The sequence below is a fragment of the Dipodomys ordii genome, unplaced genomic scaffold, assembly GCF_000151885.1.
Source record: "Dipodomys ordii isolate 6190 unplaced genomic scaffold, Dord_2.0 Scaffold21, whole genome shotgun sequence".
Classification (NCBI taxonomy): Eukaryota; Metazoa; Chordata; class Mammalia; order Rodentia; family Heteromyidae; genus Dipodomys; species Dipodomys ordii.
In genome coordinates this window covers 14,367,747-14,388,358 of record NW_012267237.1, presented here as the reverse complement: position 1 = coordinate 14,388,358, position 20,612 = coordinate 14,367,747, and positions in this window count along the sequence as shown.

The following is a 20,612-nucleotide window of genomic DNA, read 5'->3' as shown; positions in this document are numbered from 1 at the left end:
TTTTTTTCTCTAGGAGATGTAAGATATTTTTAGAATATCTAAACTGAAAGATGAGTGTGTAGTTCAGTGGTAGAACATGTGCTTCGTCCTGGATCATTACTAGAAAAATAACATAGACCAGTTGCATAGACATAGAGTTAGACATGCCCTTTTTATAGAATGTATGGGAAAATACCTGAACTCCTGATATCTTTCTCATTTCATATTTCATTTCAGGAAAGTAACTGTTAAAACATAAAGTAAACAAAAATCATGTTACATTGTCAGATTTCTTGCGTTTTTGTCATAAAATTTCTTCAATTACACTAGGGTTCACTCATCTATACCTAAGTAATTTGAGGCAGTGAGTTCTATCAGCCATGATGAATATAATGGTCAAACGGTGAATGAATGTCAAAGAAAACCTTCCTGATTCCTCACATACACAGCTACATCTGCACACGTTGTAAGCATTCAGATTGTACATAAATAGCCCCCAAATGCCACTTCTGTACACATGGTTGTCTAACATATCTCCATATACTCAATAGTATATACAATGTTGATCTTTGTGTTTGAAGATGAGAATTTGGAGTATTTCATGTTTGATGAGCACAATTTATAAATGCACTTCTAGAATAAATGGAGTTTAAAAGTAAATACTAAAAATAAGGAAAGCAAAACAATGAAGATCTTAAATATTTACTATGCAGTCTTGTTTTGCAAACAACCTATATGCTATTGAAAACCTGAGTTTGGTAGTATCAGCCTGGACAAATGGCAAACTGGGAATAGATAGGAGAGTGGAGTGCAATGTAATAATGTGTCTATTGTATACCATGACATGTCCATTCAATACCTTACATGTTGGATCTTGACTTTGTCTAGTTCTTTATATATTAGTTTAGTGTTGGACCACTAAGAGGGGGAGATATAACATTGATAATATGTTATAACCCCTTCACACTCTCTGTGTATTCTACCCTGATCACTCGTGTTCTGATTCATAGACAACAGATATCCACTCTTCAGTAACTTCGGGCCACTGTTCACACAATTTTAGGATGGAAGTGTTTATATGTAGAAAAAAGGTATTGCTAGAATTATTGAGAAAAAGAAGCAAAAGGAGCCTCAGACAAGAAGTATGAATTTTGTCTAAACTGTTAGAAAATATATTAATAATAATACCATATATTTGGAAAAAACTTTTAATTTTGAAAGTAAAAGGTTAATTTTATCTACCTATATCACTATTTCTTTTTAGTTTAAGATTCAATCATGAAAAATATAAATTCATTAAAGAATATCCAGATATTAAGTAGTAAACATGTTTACTATATTATCTTATTTAAACCTCTATGTAACTGTTTATTATTTTTTAATTTTATTTATATAATTATAAAAAGGATTGCCCACTTAACAAACTGTAATAGTAGTTCCATTGATATATATGTATATGTATATATATATATATATATATATATATACATACATATATTTTATTTTGAGTTAAAGCAAGGGAAGGTGTGACATGGTTCAAAAAGAAATGTACTAATTACCTGATTTGTATGACAATAATCTCTTTGATTATCCCTTCTTTATATATATATATAAAGAATATATATATATATAATATTGGTGAAAGTATTGTGATATGTAAGAAAATATTTATCTGCCATTAATTTTTTAATGGTCATCTTAGACTTAGGTAAAAATTGTATCTTTGAAGAAGAATGGGTAATTGCTTCTCCATGTATAGATTTACTTTATTAAGTAGTGAAAACAAGGCTATCTGAATGTAGAACCAAATGACAAAACTACTGATTAAAATGAGGGAGCGACTTACATAGGTAAGAGGGGAGTCAGGCAGGTGGCTGTTTACACTACCATTTGTGTCATTCCTAGTTTCATACACTTTTGCTGGAAATTTATGGGAAATTGAAATTCCCCATAAGTTTTGCATGTTCTTTGATTATGAGGGAAATGAGTCAGATACAATATTCTTAATGATATGTTAGACCTTAACTGTATACTTCATATTTACATGAAGATTTCCTGCATTCTCACTACTGTCTCTTACTACAATTTTCAAGTGCCTCTGCTCTTTGCACATATAATTCATTGTATGAAACCTGTTTACTCCATTGGCTTCACATTTCATATAACAGGTCACAGAAAAGCTATACTTCCAACTCCTTGACACTCTAGTTTCTAGCATTTTATGTATGTAAATGAGTAGGAAAAAAGATAAGATTTACTGGTCAATCCATTTAATTATCAGTTTATTTTTAATTTCTTTCTGATGAAATGACCTTGTTTAGATGAAAAGTATTATTGGTCTTTATTTATCAGGAGAACCCAACAGGCCAAAACATCTTTAATTTCCCAGACCACAAAAACTATATACGATGAACTAAATATTTTTGTTTTCTGAAACTTTAAACTTGTAACTGAGTAATAATCTTTCAGAATAAACTCAAGTCATCTTAGAAAATTACAAATTTGAGTTTAGGTATGTAGTAAAGCAATTAACATTTGAAACATTTAATTTTCTGCACAACTTTAAGGTAATGTAAATATAATCATAGTTTACATTTAATTTTAATTACTTCTTTGACAAATGCCTAAAGTCTTTTATGTTCATTCTATTTATAAGCATAATTCTTCCTTTCAGATACATGGAAATTAATCGACTTACAAATGATTTTCAGTATTATATCATAAATCTATATTTGATAACAAAATAATCTTATTAAAATTAATTTTGTTTCCTTATATTAATTATCTTCAGGGAATACATATGCCATGAGAAATAGATGTCTGAGAAAAAAGAAAGGTTAATTCTGTCTTGTCTTGAAAGAATAAATGTGTGTGAGCTTCTATTTCATTGTGAGACTCCATTGCTCCATTTACTGAATACTTGTTATAGTCAAGATAGTTCACAGTCCTAACTTTTATAAGATCATTTTTGCCTTGTATGAGAAAACCCTCAAATTCCATATAAAAATCTCATACTCCATATTTTAGAGCACGAAGAACAGTATAGATCAATTTTGTTAATTATACAAATGTGAAAAAATCATATTGATAAATCCTAGTATCTTCAGTGGCAGGGAAGCTTATATCTTCCTACCGTTTAAATCGGTACACATTTTTGAAACTTACTTGACAATATTTTTTAGCATTATTTTGTTTATCTAATAATCTCAGATTCTGGCAATTTTTTAAATAGAAACAAGCAGAAAAGATACAAAGATGGATGAATAAGATGACTATTATTTAAAAATATATGCAATATTTATTAAAGATAATTGATAGCCAAACAAGAAATGTGTAAATATTGAAATAATTCTGTACAACTTAACTTTCCTTTTAACGAAAGTTGCAGAGCTTATAATGTTCTCCATTAGATCATGCATCACAGAAACTCAAGGAATTTGCTAATGGTCAAGTGAGAAATCTCAAGATGTCCAGTGCATCTCAAGTAATTCTTGCTTTGGACTAGTGGAGACAAGGTAGCCATCTGCAAAATTTTAAGTTTAAACTTGATCTAATATCTGAATAAAAGTGAGCTATAGAGAGTTTCATATGTTGCCACATAGGAAAGTCTGACTAATTAAAGCTGCAAGAATAGAAATAAAACATGGCTTTTTATGATGAGGAGACACTAGAGCCTCCTGTGGACTGGAAGACATGGTGAATTGTGATGTGGCTGATCAAAAATCATGTCTCACGTTCAGCATTGGAATTATATTTGATATTCCTTACTCATCTCCGCTTTCTCTGTTTTAACACAAGTAATTGTTCTATCACTGAGCAACATCCCCATCCTCAGTCCTTGTCTTCATAATTTGAAGGTAGTTAAATATTATTTTGTTGTTGTGGAATGCATTAAAAAACATGTATCTGGTTCTTCTGAAAACACATTGAGAGGCCAGCCCCTAGTTGCCTCAGATTGTCTATTCTGCAAGAAGAGTAGTTTCAGGTTACCTCAGGCAAAAATGTGTGTGGATCCTTACCTCAACAGAAAGAAACTGGACATAGGGCTGTAATCCGGTCATCCCAGGTATGGAAGAATGCAGCCATAAGAGTGGTCCTAGACAACACGGGCAAAATCAAGACCCTATCTCAAATAAAAGTAATCCTAATTAATAATACTAACCAAGGGCAAAGAAATGCTCAGTGTGAGGTTCAAGTGACAGAGCACTTACTTTGTCTGCACAAAGTTCTGAGTTGAAGAACCAGCACCATAAATGGGGAAAATATAACATCAAAAAGTGATAAGGATAAATGAAGAAAAGTTTATTTTGCTAAGCCTAAAGTTGTAAAACAGCCCGTCTACACATTCTATGCGGTAGGTGAATGATGACCACATTTTCATCTCACCTTAAAACAGTTGCTCACGAATTGTCTCTTAATATCAGGGATCTGTATTCTGCTTGAACATGGTTTTCTTTGAAGAGTTGGACTTGTTGAGAAATTGTAGAATGATTGACACATTGCACATAGTATACGATTTGGGGCAGATATTCATAAAGTGCTCCATTTTGGAGTTTCAAGCACCAGGTTCTATATGAAGATTCTCATATCTAAAAGGAGAGAAACTTCCTCTGCCTTCCCAACATAAGTTTATTTCATCATAAAGGAAAGTGTATATCACAAGATAAAGGAGAAGGAATTGTACTAAAATACATTCCTGAAATGTAAATATAATTAATTTTTTATTGTTTATTACAATTGATATACAGAAAGGTTACAGTTACATGAATCAGTCAAAGCAACACAATTCTTGTTGAACTATGTCTCCCTTCTCTCGCTCTCTCACAGGCATTCCCTCCCATCAACATCCATATGATAACCAGTTAATTTTCCAGATGGTGTCTCGTATCACTGTTGTATTTGTTCATCCATGTTCCACCTTTTATTTACGTTCCCCTCCACTCCTAAATATAAACAAAGACAAAAGGAAAAGAAAATTTTTTAAAAAGCAACAATGGGAACTAAAGAATGTCTCTTGTTTTATTTTCTTGTAGTTCATTTAATAAAATATTATCTTATATGATCATCTGACAGGTCTCTCTTTAAGGCTTTAGACCATTTATTGAGTGGGTTGTGGAGTTTTTGCAGGTTTATTTTTGGGAATGTTTTTGAGATATGTGAAGAATAGCTAGTGAAGATCTTCTCCCATTTTGTGGGCCTTCTATTTATCTTGCTAGCTATGCCCTTTGCTAAGCAGAAGCTCTTCAGTTTGACACAATGCCATTTATCCAGCCTTTCTTTGATTTGTTTTTATTCTGGATTTTTGCCGAGAAAGCTTAGGGTTTCCTCTATCCCTTCCTAAAATTGGACAAAGATCTCCACTCCACTCCTCTTTAACATAGTGCTGGAATTCCTAGCAAGAACAATAAGGGAAGAGAAACACATAAAGAGGATCCAAACAGGGAAAGAAAAGCTATCCTTCTTTGTTCATGACATGATCCTGTATTTAAAGAGCCCTTTAGATTCCTCACCCAAGTTACTTGAGTTGATTTGAAACTTTGACAGAGTAACAGGTTATAAAATCAACCAAGAAAATCCAGTAGTCTTCCTGTATGCCAGCAATGAAAAGAGTGATAGTGAAATCAGGAAAGCAATTTCATTTGGAATAGCCTCAAAAAAAAATTGACTTAACCCAGGATGTGGAGGACCTCTACTCTAAACACTTTAAAACTCTAAAAAAGAAAAGAAAGAAATTGAAGCGACCTAAAGAAATGGAATAACATTCCATCCTCCTGATTGGGAAGAATTAGCATAGTGAAAATACTAATTCTGCCCAGAACAATATACAAATTCAGTGCAATGCCCATCAAAATCACAACAGCTTTTTTCAAAGAAATAGAGAAATCAATGCAAAGCTTCATATGGAATAATGAAAAATCCCAGAATAGCAAAAACAATCCTTATCAGGAAGACCAGTGCTGGAGGAATATCAATATCAAACTTCAAGGGTTTTTTTGTTTGTTTTCTTTAGTAAGTTTTTATTGTGGAATACCATATAGAAGGGTTACAATCACATGAGCAAGGTAATGAGTACATTTCTCATCAAGCATTGTTGCCTCCTCCTTTGTTTTACCCCTACCATAACTTCCATCCCACCTCCACAACTACATTCCTTCCCTTCCCTCTCTCGGCCTAAATTGTAAAGTTTGTTTTTCGACATAGTATTTTGTACATTTCATTGTTGTAATGGGTCCACCTGTATCTCTATTTAAACAATTTGTTTTTTCCCTTCCACTCCCCAAATTATACCAACATTATATACAGTGAAAACAGGGGTTATACCATGGGGGAAGAACATACAAAACAACAAAAAATCACCTGGTACCTTATAAATACATTAGAAATAATAGCAAGAAAGAAAAAAAACAACACTTGTATCCTTGTCTTGGGGTTCATTTCGTTTAACATCATCTTATCTGACCTTTTCTGCTTGTCTCAGATATATACTAGTTATTGCAAATAGCGGAAATCATGGGACCTATGAGAAACAAACTTCAAGGTTTATTACAAAGCCATAGTAAAAAAAAAAAAAAAAAGCTTGGTACTGGCACAAGAATAAGCCTGAAGTCCAATGAAACAGAACAGAAGGCCCAGAAATAAACCCACAAACATATGACCACCTAGTATAATGGATCCAAAAGACAGCCTCTTCAACAAATTGTGCTGTCAAAATTGGCCATATACATGAAACAAACTGCAGCTAGCTGCCCATATAGCACCTTGTGCCAGAATCAACCCTAAATGTATCAGAGACTTCAATGTAAGGTCAGATACTATGAAAGTAAATATAATTCTGTTATTGTTGTTGTTGCTGATCATGGGGCTTGAACTCTGGGCTTGGGCACTGTCCCTGGACTCTTCAGCTCAAGGCTAGTGCTCTACAGATGGAGCCACAGCACCACTTCCAGTTTTTCTGGTGGTTAATTGGAGATAAGAGTCTCACAAACTTTCCTGTCCAGGCTGGCCTTGATCTGTGATCCTCAGATCTTAGCTTTCTGAGTAGCTAGAATTACAGACACCTGGCTAGTAAATATCATTTAAAGGTTTGTTGATTCTACCATATCTTGCTCCTGCAATTGATATAAACACTTCCATTAAAAAAGTAAGTCTTCACACTTGCAGTGTGCTGTGAATAAAGGATAGAGTGATGTGCTAGAAAGTCAGGCTTCATGCTTTCCAGAATTTGTATTCAGTTAAAGCAACAAACAAAACTATGTATAATATGAGGCTGCTGTAAAAGTATAAGTGCCAGCATTGGAGAGGATGTGTAAAGGTACACCTGTTTGTGAGATGGGTAATATCTTAGTGGAATCCTGAGAGAAATTGATTAGAAACACAGGCAATTGTCTAAGGAAGGATTGTTTAAAGGAAATATGGTTGAAGGAGCATGAAAGAAGTGGAGGGTAATACAGAATAAAGTAGAAATGGCCAGATCCAACCACATTCTTAGTTTTGAAAGTCACTGATGCTAAAGGGATATGGTATGACATAATTGACTGTTTTTAACATTCCTTTCTGGAAGAGATTTGTTTTGACAAGAGGGAGTATGGCAGCTAAGAGACAAGCTAGAAGGTAGCAGGCAGAAAGTGATAGCAACTAGCAGGACTGTCTTGTAATGAAAAATAATCAATGGAATCTTTGAGGTGATTTGGGAATAGAACAAACCAGACTTGCTACTATAATAGATAAGAAAGAAAAAATGATTGCATCTGATTTTGGTATCAGGGATTCAATTGCTGGTTTTTGTCAGGAGTATAGGTATTTAGAAAACAGATGAAATACTGAAATAAACCTTACTTCAAATTTAAGAATGACTGTGGATAAAACATATAGACTAGAACAGTATATATTGACCCCTCAAAATTACCTTACAAAATAGCTCTCAAGTGGAAAAGAGATGCAATAAAACAGTGTAAGACATATTTACATAGATTTTCATCATTGGTCTAATATCAAAAGTCATAATTTTGTCACAGATATAAGAATCTTGGTATCTGATAAAGAGTCATAGCCATATGACAAGAAACATGCCACTCTAGACGCTTTATTGAAGGAGGAGGGCATGAAATGCATAACTGCAAACCATTGTGTTCAGCCCCAAAGTAGTACTGGAGATTATTTTCCAGATAATTCACAGTATGTTTTTTTTTTAATCTAAAATGTCTGCTCTACTGACAACTCAGCATCATTTCCTATGTTAAATGATTAGGTTTTAGAACTACTGTAATTAAATTTTAGGTAAAATATTTATTGAGGAGTATAAATGGAATGTTTAGAAAAATACATAGTGGCGAAGGTAGTAAAGCACCAAATGTTAAATGAAACAATGTTACTTATTAAAGATCACATCCAGGTCATGAGGGGAGAAAACACACACACACAGTAAAAGGGAAAGAATAAGAAACTCATATAAGGACTCTAAATCTTGCATCCCAAGTCTCAATGTTCTGAAGCAGAAAAAAATAATTTTAAAGATATTTACAAAAAAGTGTGATAACATCTATCTACTATCTATCTATTGATCTGTTTATCTATCTATCTAAATTACTTAAGTTGTTTTGTTACTCAAGACCAGAGTATGTGAGAGTATCTAATTACAAATCAACATTAATAAAGCCTTTTCCACAAGACATTGGCTCAATCTTTACTTGTCCTCAAGACAAATGTATTGACTAATTCCTATGGTTCATTTAATAGCACAGGTACAACTCCATTTATATTCATTATGGTTGGGATTAATCATCCCATTTCTTACCTGAAGCCATGTCAGGATAGATTTACCAATTCATGATTTATACCTCATCTTTTACTGAAGTTTAGGCTCAAGGCTTTCATAGAAAATATGTGTGAATTAATTGTAATTTTGACAGCCTATGGAAATGCCATAGGATCTTGGATTAATGAAATAATAAAGTAATTTTTTATTCATTTGTGCAAAAAGTATTATGAACACAAGTCAGACCTCATGTTTGCATGTTTCTTGTTTGAATAATTATTTACTATTAAATCAACTATATTTGCATCAGCATTTTTTTAAAAAGTAACTTATATGGCTTTTCATACTGTCCCAGGTGCTGAAGGAAACACAAACGAAAAATAGAATATATATTTAGAATAATTTCATGAGGTTCACATGAGATCTTGTCAAAATTTGACAATTTCTTTCCAATTTATTCTGAATATATTTAAAACATCAACTTCCTCATCTGAAGAACTTGTGTAATACCAACTCATGTTCTCCTTATCTTCAATATTTAGTGGAAATCAAATGAAATATACTCAGAAGGCATTTTGTGAATTACACATTTTGGTATGATTGAGAGTATATGTCACTAAATATCATTCCTTCTTAGGAGTTCATCAAAAAGTAATATTTAGACAAAGATTTCCCAGAAATTTTGCATGATATAATCATCCCACATGGAGTGATATGCCACATACTAACTTTTTCAGGCTGAACAATTTTGTTTATATTAGTATTCCCTAATTTTTTTGAATGAAGCCCTTTGCTACGTAACACCTATTAACACTGCAAAAATTATTGTTCCATGGATAGCACTGAGGAAATCATACATTATGTAAATGTTAATTGTGTCTTTTTTATCTTACTTTAGTAGGTGTAACAATATAATTATACAAACAACTACAGCCCACAGCAGAATCACAGTATAATAAAAACACTTCAAATTGTATCTTATCAACTTACAGAGGGAAATTGTAACCAGTTTTGTGAAAAATCAGTAGTGCTTCAAAGTACTTGCTACAAACTTTGTAGAAAGCTATACTTAGAAGTTCTGACAACTAATTCCAGTGTGTAATAATCTATAATTTAAGTATGAACAGTTAATACAACTAGTTCCCTCCCCCAGCAAACACTACTAAACAGCTATGATAAGAATATAAACTTAACAAAATGTAAATAGTACATTATAGAAGGAAGGGAAGGAAATTGCTTAGGTTAAGTATAGTTAGTAGCTATGGTGAATGTAGACACTAATTTCTTTGTTTGTTTGTTTTGGTCAGTCCAGGGGCTTGAACTCTGGGCTTGGTTGCTATCCCTGAACTCTTCAGGGAAAGGCGAGCATTCTACTGCTTGTGCCACAGCTCCACCTCCAGTTTGGTTTCGTGAACTTACCTGCCGGGGCTGGCTTTGAACCGTGATCCTCAGATTTCCGCCTCCTGAGTAGCTAGGATTACAGGTGTGAGCCACCAGTGCCTGGCTGTAGACTAATTTCATACCTAGAGTTTCATGCAATCAGATAATAATGTCATTTGATCTGATTCTTATATGCATCCTGGGTTTTGCTGAAAATGGGTTGTGAGTTACTCTCAGAATTACAGAAAATAATGAAAAAAATTAGCTCCATTTCCCCACAAAATCTGTTCCTATGCAATTGTGCCACAGACTCGTTTTGTTACATTAAATATGCATTTTGATACCTAGCATATTAATAATTTCCTCAATCTTTACAAGCATAAATGATAAAGAGTATCTCCATTAAAATATAAGAACGAGTTCTTGATTCTAGCCATTCTAACTGGGGTGAGGTGTTTTGCAATGACAGGCTGTATACAGTTGTTCATTCAATGAACATCTTCCTTGTGAAGAAAATGTTGATTATGTTTAGAAAATCACATTTTTAGGATTTCATTTCTTAGGATCACATTTCTTATGGATTTCAAACATGAGGAAATATAGGACTTTACAAAGTTAATCTTGATTTATCTACTTATAGAACTTTTATTTGTATTGCTCCACGTTTGTAAAACCAAGGACAAAATCAAATTTTATTTAGTGGGACATTAAAATGATTCTACAGGGCTTTAAGGGATTAGTAAGGATACTGGAGTCTTAGTCTCTTCGGAGATTTCTGTCTGTGAAAGCAATTGTTGAGGATACTCAGTCCACTTGCACAGGTCAAGTGGAAAGGACCAGGTAACATGCAGAGAAGTGGATTTTTTTTGAATTTACTGTTATGTGGCTACTTGTTAAGAGAGATGATAATTTGTTTCATGATTTAAACACATTATATAGAGGTTTTGTTTTTTCCTGAACAAAATCATCATACTTGGTAAAAGATTAAAAATTTATTTGTAGCCTAGGTATTATTTCTATATTTTGTTCTCTGTATCTTCAGAAAATGTAACACTCCTACTTAGAATGTATAAAGCAAGGGCAGAATGAACTTGGAAAAAGAAACCTACATTTTTCATTCCTTGCAGTCTGTATCACTCAATAGATCTTTAAATTATTTTACCAGAGATTTTCCCAGAATAACTTTCCACACTTTAACTTCCTAGAGATAAGCAAATTCTTACAGATTATATATGAACAAATATTCTCAGTTACAAAAAGGTACACGTAAGTGTAGGAACAGGTGATACACCTCATGATGAAGTAACTTCATTTGAACATCTTTACATTAGTTTCCCAAGGATTGTGTGTTTTCTCTACAACTGATCATTTTGGCAGCTGTCTGAAATTTATTAAAGTTTCATTGTTATTACTCCACATAAAAACAAATATCAAATATTCTACTTCTTTCTATTTCCTTACAAATGGGTGATGTAATTCTTGCTGATGAAAGCTTAGAATTCTGTTTGGTAAATATATCACATTTTCCTGATAGGTTCCTCCACTGAGAGGCATCATTCCATGCTGGGAGCTCTAGCATGGGCCTGTTTGTGGTCATTTGGGTAAATGCCCAGGAGTGAAATTGCTGGATCATAGGGGAGCTCTATATTTCATCTTCAGAGGAACCTCCATACTGCTTTCCAGAGTGGTTGAACAACTTTACATGCCCACCAACAGTGGAGTAGTGTTCCCTTTGGGCCACATCCATTCGAACACTTGCTATTAGATTTCTTGATTATGGTCATCCTAACAGAGGTGAGGTGGAATCTCAATGCTGTATTGATTCACCTTTCCTTTATTGCCAAAGATGAGGAACATTTCTTCATGTGTCTATTGGCCATTTTTATTTCCTCTTCAGAGAAGAGGAAATTTAATTCTTTGACCCATTTATTAATGGGATGGTTGTTTCTTTGAGGATTTGTTTATTTTGGGGGGATTTAATTTTTTGAGTTCTAAGTGTATTTTAGATGTGAGAACTTTGTCCATTATATTGCCAGTGAAGATCTTCTCCCAACCTGTGGGCTTTCCATTTGTCTTGCTAGCTATTTCTTTTGTCATGAAGAAGCTCTTCAGTTTAATTCGATCCCATTTATCCATACTTTCTTTGATGTGCTGTGTTTCTAAGTCTTCATTAAGAAAGTTTCAACCCATGACAAGGAGCCGTAGTGTTTCCCTTATTCCTTCCTATAATATTTTTAGGGTATCTGATTTTTTTCTGGGACAAACATGCATATTTAATAGTATTCAAACTAAGAATCAATATACAGTAAAAAATAAAAGAAACAAACATTAAATTTAGGAAATCAACGTGTGACAGACTTGTGAAATTATCCCAAAGTTCTTGAGTACTGTGTTTCAAATTCATTCATCACATTTCAGGAAGATTTTATTGTTACCTATTTTGTTATTTAATGTTATTGTCAAGGTGGTGTGCAGATGGGTTGCAGTTATACACATATGGAGTGAGTACATTTCTTGTCAAGCTTGTTACCTCCTCCCTCATTTTTTCCCAGTTCCCTTCCCACAACCCCCCAAGATGTAGGGTCCTGTGATTATCTTTGTTGCATTGGTTCACCCTTTGTCCTTTGTCTCACCATGTGGTTGTTCTTCTTCCTGTCCCTAATTCAGATAGATGTATATACAACACCCCGGGTATCAGAATCAAATACAGATTGACAAAAGGTGATAAACCATAGAAAAAAGAAAAAAAGCACAATAGATAAAAATAAATCACATACTGCATTAAAAACAACAAAAAAAATCATGTTTCTATGTTTTGGTGTTCATTTCATTACCATCATCTTAAATGGTCATATGTACAAAGCTATTGAGCTATTCTGCTCATCTGAAAGTATTATCCTAGACAAATACTAATTATTACAAATGAGGGAAACCATGGGGTCAATGTTTCTTTGGGTCCGGCTTACTTCACTTAATATATGTTTTTTACTAATTCTTTCAATTTCCTTACAAAGGGGTGACATCTTTCTTGATTTTCTTGATCCATTATCTACTGAGGGGCATCTGGGTTGGTTCTGTATCTTAGCTGTGGTGAATAATGCTGCGATAAACGTAATTGTCCTGGTAGCCTTAGTATGGCCTTGTTTGTGGTCTTTTGGATAAATGATGACAGTCCCAGAAGTGGGATTGCTGAGTCTTCAATTCTAATCCATTGGGGCTCAGGCTTCTTCATGTGTCAATGCCAACCTGTTTTTATAATTATGGCTTTATAGAACAGTTTGTAGTTTGTTATTGTTATTCCTCCAAATCTGTTCTTGCTGCTAAGGGTTGTTTTTGCTATTTGGACTCTTTATTATTCCATATGGAAATGTGGATTGCTTTGGATTAGCACCTAAAAAAACATAGGATTCTTGATTTTCCTCATTTATAGTAATTAGTACATATCTAAGATAGTTCTAGCAAAGGATCACAATAGCTCAACAGCTATGTACATATAACTTCATAAAATGATGTTCATCGAGATGAACTACAAGATACATAAACAAGAGGGTTTTTTAAAATTGTTATTGTGTTAGTGTATTGTCTGCAGTTATTTCTTTTTTCTTTTACCCACCCCTCCTTTTGTTTTACCTCCTGATTTCACTGTTTTTGATTTTGTTACAGTTTTTATTGTATATAAGTTTATCTGATTTGGGGATGGGAAGACTCATCACAAAGGATACAAGGTGAACCAATACAACAGTGAGAGTCATGAGACACTATGTTAGAAATGAATTCTACAACTTGGGGAAAGGAAAGGAATCAGGAGGGAGGGAAAGAGGGAGAAATGAGGGAGAGGGTAACACTGTTCAAAAAGAAATATACTCATTGCCTTAAATGTAATCCCTCTGTTCATCACCTTTAAAATAAAATTTAAGAAAAATAAAAATAAAAACATAATGTCACATATCATACTATAATATGGTGAGAATGAAGCATTGTAATATTGCTTGCAAGATTATGTTTATTATTTAATATACACAACAAAAATGTTTAGAGTCCCATCCTTTGCTTGCTCATTCAAATGCTTAACTGCATTCCAAAGATGGTCCTTTAAGTCCAGGCAGGTATATGTATGTGTTATCACAGGAACTAATTTCACTCAGGATCGTGGAGAAGACACTCACTGATATATCATCAAAACAATGACTTGTAATAGAAATGTGGTAAATTTATTCCAAGCAGCTATAATAAAATGTCTATTATACAATGAATCATTGTGTTGTAGGTTAGAATATTTTCTTACTTTATTGTAAAGATACTATACGGAGGGGATAGAGTTACTTGAGTAAGGCAATAAGTACATTTTCTATCAGCATTGTTATCCCCTCCTTTGTTTTTCCCCTACCATCCTTTCCCTCCCCACCTCCCCAGCTCCTCCCTGCTCACCCTGAAGTTGTAACATTCAATTTCAACATAGTGTCTTATATGTTAGAATTCTTATGTAAGTGTTAAAGGTAATGATTCTGATATACACTAACAGTGAGCTGCTTGCTAATTCTGAATGACTAGCATATATCCAGCAATAGAAGCAAATACCTCATGTCCTGTTATGGAGGCTGTTAAGGGACCATGCTGATTCTTGAAATAAATATTTCTAAATTGGTTAGGTCAAAGTAATATACAATCATATCTAATTTTAAAGATTAAAATAGACAAAAGGAAGTGATTGGGGATTTTACACAGCTGTTACTTTAAAGTAAATATCACCTAACCTTTTGGTTTTATATTATCACACATTCTAACAATTTAGTTCTAAATGCTAACTTCAGTTGGATTAAAATTTTAATTAATAAGAGCTACAGAAAATGAGTAGAAGAAGATAAATTATACTTTTATATGTCAATCCATTTGAAGGTTAGAAAAAGTTCTGAATAGTAAGATAATCCTTACTACAAGGAATATACTTTCAGGTTTCACATTCAATAAATTAGAGATTCAGCTGCCAAAGAACAGATTGAATGATGTTAACCTTGTCATCCAGTGCCATTCAACTATGCTTTTTACTGTGGCCAATGTTATCCCTGATTTAGATCTGATTCTGGATTTTAAATGATAGAAGCTTCAAAAATTCTGATCAAAATTAAACTACTAATATTCAGTAAAAGTTAATAAGTAGGGCATGAACAATGGAGATAGTCAACATATCTAATTTCTCAAAAATGATATACCTAGGAAACCTACTTAAAACTTCAGTAACATTATTACTTTTGAATGTTAATGATTTCAATAGAATATATTTAAGTGACAAAAAAGTCTTGCTGTTTTCATCCTCTACTATTTCAAGAGTTCTCCAGTATTTGGTGATATTCAGATTTCTATCTAAAGTATTCTGAGGTAAAGTCACTATTTTCTGGATTTTGGTAGTCATAAATTATAGGAAAATTAATGCAAAGTTTGTAATGGAAAAGAAATACTTTTATTTTCAGAAACAATAATGGTTGCCCAACAAATAATTAGAACTTTCACACAGATTCAGAATCACTGGCTTATGGAAAAATGTGTTTATAAGTGAAAAAGACTTTTTTTTTTGGTCGTGGGGCTTGAACTCAGCCTGGGCACTGTCTCTGTGCTCTTCAGCTCAAGGCGAGTGCTCTACCTCTTGAGCCACAGAGTCACTTCTGGTTTTCTAGTGGTTTATTGGAGATCAGAGTCTCATGGGCTTTTCTGCCTGAGCTGGATTTCAATCATGATCCTCAGATCTCAGCCTCTTGAGTAGGTAGGATTACAGTCGTAAATTCCAGGTGCCCAGCTGAAAAAGACATTTTTAAAGTCCATTGCTTGATGATTGAATTCCAAGCATTAAGCTAATAAATTATTTTATTAGCACTCCAGATCATTATGTGTAAAACAAAGTTAACTCTGAGTGGCAAATAACATGACATAGAACAAAATGAGAAATTATATATAAAGCAATTAACAATGAGCATTGTCAATGATATGTACCCCACAAATGATTTAAATGAGTATGTTTTATTTTCATTTCTCCTTGTGTCTTAAAAGGCAGCCATAGAGTGTTCTTTGAGAAATAATGCCTATTGTGGTTATACTAGACTTTGGAATTATAGACATATTTTTTTTTCTCTTCAGTGTGACTTCCTTAGAATAAGATGGCTCTAAGGCTTGTGAAATTCATTGTGTTAAAGAATTCTGTGTGGATTCTTACAGTCAGAGATCTGAGGGTGCTGCAGAGGAGTTGACTAGAAAGGTGCAATGCAAATTAAAAGCATGCTATCCTGGGGAAACTGCTCTTTTTTAAGTTCCTAGTTGTTTCTCTAATGTCAGTAAGTAAGTTAATATGATTGATACTTTAGTATTCAAAAGAGCAGAACAAGAATGAGTTAAATCTGGAAAGTATAGGTTAGCTCTCTGTCTTCTTTGGATGCATTATATAAGTACATAATATGAAATGTAAAGTTTTTATTTGTACACAACACACACACACACACACACACACACACACATACACACAGAAAGAGAGTATCAAATGTAGAAACTTAGAACCAAGGAAAGAAAGTTTTGAAAGACAGCCAGAAAGTGATAGTTAGACAAACCTATACATGAGGAGAGGAAAGTAGATGCTGAAAGGAAGAGGTAACCTGAACAGTAGATTGGATGGAAGGAGAAGCAGAAGGACAGATGAAACGCACGGAGACAAAGCAACCAAAACAGAAATCTCAACTTCTCATGCGACAGAGAAAAGCCTTCTTCCTTAGTGAAATGTAGTTATTGTCAACATGAGGTTACCAGGGAAGATATGTGTCTCGCAGCGAGGACTGCCATCTCATTGTGATATTTATTTGTGCAGTATACACCCCATACACGCATTATTTACTTTGATTATCCTCTCAAAGAATGTATTAGGTCCTTTATTTTTATACACAACATATATCAGGCACTGAACTACATAACTCAAAACATATTTGAATCATGTTCAACACAAATAATACGTGTCCATATCTGAAAACTGCAAGGACAGTCAAGAGAGAAAGAAGTTAAAAAACCCAAAATAAACACAAACAAAAGCTGGATTTTACTCATTTTCTCTTAAACTAATGCAATGCATATGAAGTGGGAGGGAAATCAGTTCTAATATAGCCATAAATGTTGACCAATCTGAATTTATTAGACTTTGGTGCATGTAATAATCTGTTATTAAAATTAAATGACTTCTTTCAAGTAACCTAAAAGAGCAAAGTCTGTTGAAGATTTCTCATCACAAGAAAATATATAATCAATTCTAGTATGAATAGGAGGTATAAGATTAATCTGAGGTGTATCTGTGGAAAAAGCTAAGCACATTATAACGATGAGTGAGCTGAGCGAAATGCTAGTGCAATGAAGGAAGAGGGATCATGCTGAAACATGTTATAATTGCTATTCATTCAAAATGATTACATACCCAGAAATGCACAGGTCTCTGTGCACACAATAATATAACACAAACTTATACAAAATGTCAGAAGTCACAGTTACCCAAACCATAGGTAAAACTCTGTAGAACTCACAATCATGTTTAATTGATGAGGAACAGCAGAGAAAGGGAAAATAAAGAAAGGAATGGAGAAAGGAAAGAAAGAGGCAACTAGAGAAAAAGAAAAAGAAAGGAAGGAAGAAGGAGGGAGGAAGGAAGAACAGAAGAAAAGAAAGAAAAATGAAGGGGAGGGTGGATGGAAGGGAGGAAATAGTGAGAATGAAAAAGACAAAATACATGCTCCTTTGTCGGACAGTGCTCAGTATCACACCCTTCTATATAATGACAGTTCACTTAGCTTCCTTGGCTGTTAACTTAGCAGTCAAATATTGAGAGTAAATAAAGGTCTCACAGAGGCCTGGACATTGTGATTTTTCTTTTGGTGGTATGGTAATTAGAAACATTGAGGAAACTGAAAATGATTGAAGAAAAACAAACAAGAAAACCATGATGTGTCTCTTGGGATATGGTATCAGAAGCATATAGTTAGAAACAGAATATAGATTTTTTTTTTAAATGAAGACACACTCAGTAGAATCTAATGTAGAAAATTCCATAAAATAATACAGCTGTGCCTAATGTGGTGTAATGCAGTTTGAATTTTCAATTTCTTACAAAGGTCCATGTATCAAAAGATTGGTATTTAGAGTGGTATTATCGGCTGATGGGAAAAATCTGAAATTCACATTAAAAAGGTAATGAAAAGTTACATGCATGATTGAGGATGTCCCTTTGTGGAGAAACTGGAAACCCTGGCTGCTTCATTGGTCTATTTCACTCCCTACCTAATAAGAGAAATGTTTGTCTTATTACCCATTCCCCACAATTGCTACCCCATCAGGTAGGTTCCCAAACCTATGAATCCACCCAATCTTATATTAGGACTTCCAAATTTATGAGCTAAGAAAAAAAAAGTTTATCTCAGGTATTTTATTACAGATAGGGAAAACTGATTAAGATAGCCTTGCAAAATGAGGCCATTTGGTATTCATTTTGATGTCATCATCAGTTTACTATATTGGGAAATGGATAGAATGTATACATCTCAATGTAATATGGAAATTTTAAAGTTTTAAATTGTAGCTGCATCTGTATCTATAGCTAATCCCATGCTTTCTTTTTCTGATATGGTTGAGTCCAAGTTTATAGAAGAGAAATGGGGCATTCCAGAGACATTGAGTGCACAGAACTATATATTTGAAGAACTTGTCGTGATAAACAAAAATCAAAGCTTTTAAAGTTATAACTCCCCAGAGTAGGAACAAGCCAAGGACACCAATACCATTACCACTGTCAAAATCTGTCTGAGGCATTAAACTTTTCAATCCACTCTGGTTTGGCAGTGTAAGGTCATTCTCATTCCCTGGAGTATCCTTCTTTCAGCGAGGAATTGGCTCTCCATGAATGACTTGCTTGATTGGCATTTATATATTCTGCTGTTTAAAATCATTCATGTGACTAGCAGCCCTCAGATTATTCACAGAGAAATTCTAGCACATGATCTCAAATCTATATCCATTCCCTTATGCCCCCTCTCTTGCTGACAGAAATGTGCTTAATCTAAACTGATTAAGGCCCCTAGTTTGCTGAGACATGAATGCTTGTGACTATGGAATGTAAAGAGAAGCTAGGTGTGTTGGCTCAGGCCTGTATTCCCTGCATCAGGAGGAGGGATCAGAAGGATAATGACTTCTCATATAAGCAATTAATTAAAACATATCTAAAATGCAGTAGTACATTAGAGTGGTAAAGAAAAGAATCTCTTCTTTAAAATTATTTTATGGTAGTGATTTACTACCCTTCTCTCATGATAGTTAAAAACACATGGTCATTTTCTGCATAACTTAGCAACACTTGGCCATATTTTGGCTTAGCAATACATGTTTATAAAAATGACTTTTATCTTTATCTTCACTTCCTGTTTTCTGTTGGTTAACTGGATATATGAGTATCAGAATTTTCTGCTAATCTTTGTTTTGAAACAAGATCTTCAGATCACTGACTCCTAATAAACTAAGGATTTACAAGACTCAACTGCCAGCTCCTAACAATAAAGGAGTTTTTATTTTTGCTTTATTCATTTTTTGTATTTTATTTATTTACTTATTCTTATTTTGCCAGCCCTGAGGTTTGAACTCAGGGCCTGGGCACTGTCACTGACTCTCTCTGTGCTCAAGGCTAACACTTTTACCACATGAGCAACAGTGCCACTTCTGGCTTTTTCTGTTTATGTGGTACTGAGGAATCCAATCCAGGGCTTCATGCATGTTAGGCAAGCACTCTACCACTAAGCCACCTACCCAGCCGAGAAGGGAGTTTTTAAATGGAAGCTTTTCTAGGTTGGTTATGTTCATTTTAGCAGGAGGCACGAAGACATGGATGGTGTGATAGACCATATTATATTTTCCAACATAAATGAGCAGCTACACTATTGATGGGGCAAATTACATCCTTTAAAAATACTTAGAATCTACAATCAGTGGGGGGTTTTGGTATGTGTCATTGTAAAGAATTATACATTTAAAATCAGGGAACAAGGAAAATAACCATCCTTGCTCTTAAGAAAATTATGCCTTGGGGCTGGGAAGGTGGCTCAGTGGTAAAGCACTTGCCTTGCATGCTTGAGGCCCTGGGTTCGATTCCTCAGCACCCATAAGCAAAAAACAAGCCAGAATTGGTGATGTGGCTCAAGTGATAGAGCACTAGCCTTGAGCTGAAGAGCTGAGGGGCAGCGCCCAGGCTCAGAGTCCAGGCCCACGACCGGACCCAAAATAAAAACCAAAACAAGAAAATTATGCCTTTCCTTTTCCTAACAAATGGGGCAATGTCATTCTTTCTGATGGAGGCATCGAATTCCATTGTGTATATATACCACATTTTCTTGATCCATTTATCTACTGAGGGGCATCTGAGTTGGCTTACAACTTTGGTGGGGGGGGAAGGGGGAAAGGTGGGAAGGGATTGATGGGAAGGGGAAACAAAGGA